The sequence below is a fragment of the Scyliorhinus torazame genome, chromosome 31 (genome assembly GCF_047496885.1).
Source record: "Scyliorhinus torazame isolate Kashiwa2021f chromosome 31, sScyTor2.1, whole genome shotgun sequence".
Lineage (NCBI taxonomy): Eukaryota > Metazoa > Chordata > Chondrichthyes > Carcharhiniformes > Scyliorhinidae > Scyliorhinus > Scyliorhinus torazame.
This window is the reverse complement of record NC_092737.1, coordinates 33,172,046-33,174,928: the sequence shown is the minus strand read 5'-3', so window position 1 is coordinate 33,174,928 and position 2,883 is coordinate 33,172,046.

Below are 2,883 nucleotides of genomic sequence, written 5' to 3'. Positions count from 1 at the left end.
GGGGGAGGGGGGAGATATGGGGGAGGGGGGGGATATGGGGGAGGGGGGGATATGGGGGAGGGGGGATATGGGGGAGGGGGGGATATGGGGGAGGGGGGGGATATGGGGGAGGGGGGGATAATATGGGGGAGGGGGGATATGGGGGGGGAAAGGAAAGGGCAGGGGGGGATATGGGGGAGGGGGGGGATATGGGGAGGGGGGGATATGGGGAGGGGGGTATATGGGGGATGGGGGTATATGGGGGAGGGGGGGTATATGGGGGAGGGGGGGGGGGTATATGGGGGAGGGGGGGATATGGGGGAGGGGGGGATATGGGGGAGGGGGGGATATGGGGGAGGGGGCTTATGGCGAGGGGGATATCGGGGTGGAGGGATATGGGGAGTTGGGGTATGGGGAATATAGGGGAGGGGGGACATGGGGGGATATGGGGAGGGAGATATTGGGGAGGGGGGATTAGGGGGAGGGGGGATATGTGGAGGGGGGTTCTGGGGAGGGGTATATGGGGATATGGGGACGGGGGATATGGGGAGGGGGGATATGGGGGAGGGGGTATATTGGGATATGGGAGGGGGGGATATGGCGGAGGGGGATGTATTGGGGAGGGGGATATGTGGAGGGGGATATGTAGGAGGGGGGATATGGGGGATATGGGGGAGGGGGAGGGGGTATATTGGGATGTGGCGGAGGGGGTATATGGCGGAGGGGGGGTATATGGGGGAGGGGGGTATATGGGGGAGGGGGGTATATGGGGGAGGGGGGTATATGGGGGAGGGGGGGTAAATGGGGGAGGGGGGGTATATGGGGTAGGGGGGGTTTATGGGGAGGGGGGTATATGGGGGGAGGGGGGTATATGAGGGAGAGGGGGTATATGGGGGAGGGGGATATATGGGGAGGGGGGTATATGGGAGAGGGGGGGTATATGGGGGAGGGGGGTATATGGGGGAGGGGGTGTATATGGGGGAGGGGGGGTATATGGGGGAGGGGGGTATATGGGGGAGAGGGGGTATATGGGGGAGGGGGGTATATGGGGGAGGGGGGTATGGGGGAGGGGGGTATATGGGGGGGGTATATGGGGGAGGGGGGTATATGGGGGAGGGAGGTATATGGGGGAGGGGGGTATATGGGGGAGGGGGGTATATGGGGGAGGGGGTATATGGGGGAGGGGGTATATGGGGGAGGGGGGGTATATGGGGGAGAGGGGGTATATAGGGGAGGGGGTGTATATGGGGGAGGGGGGTATATGGGGGGGGTATATGGGGGAGGGGGGGTATATGGGGGGAGGTGGGGTATGGGGGGGGTTATATGGGGGATATGGGGAGGGGGATTTGGGGGATATGGGGAGGGGGATATGGGGATACGGGGGAGGGGGATATGGGGATACGGGGAGGGGGGATATGGGGGAGGGGGGGGATAGAGGGGAGTGGGGATATGGGGGAGGGGGGATGGGGGATAGGGGGAGGGGGGATGGGGGATAGGGGGGATGGGGGATATGGGGAGGGGGGATGGGGGATATGGGGAGGGGGGATGGGGGATATGGGGAGGGCGGATGGGGTTATGTGGAGGGGGGATGGGGGATATGGGGAGGGGGGATATGGGGAGGGGGGATATGGGGGGGATGGGGGATATGTGGGAGGGGGATATGGGGAGGGGGATATGGGGCATATGGGGATGGGGTATATGGGGATGTGTGGAGGGGGGATATGGGGTTGGGGGGATATGGGGTTGGGGGGATATGGGGGGATATGGGGTTGGGGGGATATGGGGAGGGGGAAATCGGGGAGGGGGTTATGGGGGAGTGGGATATCGGGGAGGGGGGGAAATGTGGGAGTTGGGATCTGGGGGATATAGGGGAGGGGGACATGGGGGGATATGGGGGATATAGGGGTGGAGGGGGACATGGGGGGATATAGGGGAGGGGGGGACATGGGGGGATATGGGGAGGGGGATATTGGGGGAGGGGGGATTAGGGGGAGGGTGATATGTGGAGGGGGGTTCTGGGGAGGGGGATATGGGGCATATGGGGAGGGGGGTATATGGGGATGTGTGGAGGGGGGATATGGGGTTGGGGGGATATGGGGTTGGGGGATATGGGGGGATATGGGGTTGGGGGGATATGGGGGAGGGGGGAAATCGGGGAGGGGGTTATGGGGGAGTGGGATATCGGGGAGGGGGGAAATGGGGGGAGTTGGATCTGGGGGATATAGGGGAGGGGGACATGGGGGGATATGGGGGATATAGGGGTGGAGGGGGACATGGGGGGATATGGGGGATATAGGGGAGGGGGGGACATGGGGGGATATGGGGAGTGGGATATTGGGGAGGGGGGATTAGGGGGAGGGTGATATGTGGAGGGGGGTTCTGGGGAGGGGTATATGGGGATATGGGGACGGGGATATCGGGAGGGGGGATATGGGGGAGGGGGAGGGGGGTATATGGGGATACGGGGGAGGGGGGATACGGCGGAGGGGGGTATGGGGGAGGGGGGTATGGGGGAGGGGGTATGGGGGGAGGGGGATATGGGGGAGGGGAGATATGGGGGGAGGGGGAGATATGGGGGGGAGGGGGAGATATGGGGGAGGGGGAGATATGGGGGGAGGGGGAGATATGGGGGAGGGGGAGATATGGGGGGAGGGGGAGTTATGGGGGGAGGGGGGAGATATGGGGGAGGGGGAGATATGGGGGGAGGGGGAGATATGGGGGGAGGGGGAGATATGGGGGGAGGGGGAGATATGGGGGGAGGGGGAGATATGGGGGGAGGGGGAGATATGGGGGGAGGGGGAGATATGGGGGAGGGGGAGATATGGGGCGAGGGGGAGATATGGGGCGAGGGGGAGATATGGGGCGAGGGGGAGATATGGGGGGGAGGGGGAGATATGGGGGGAG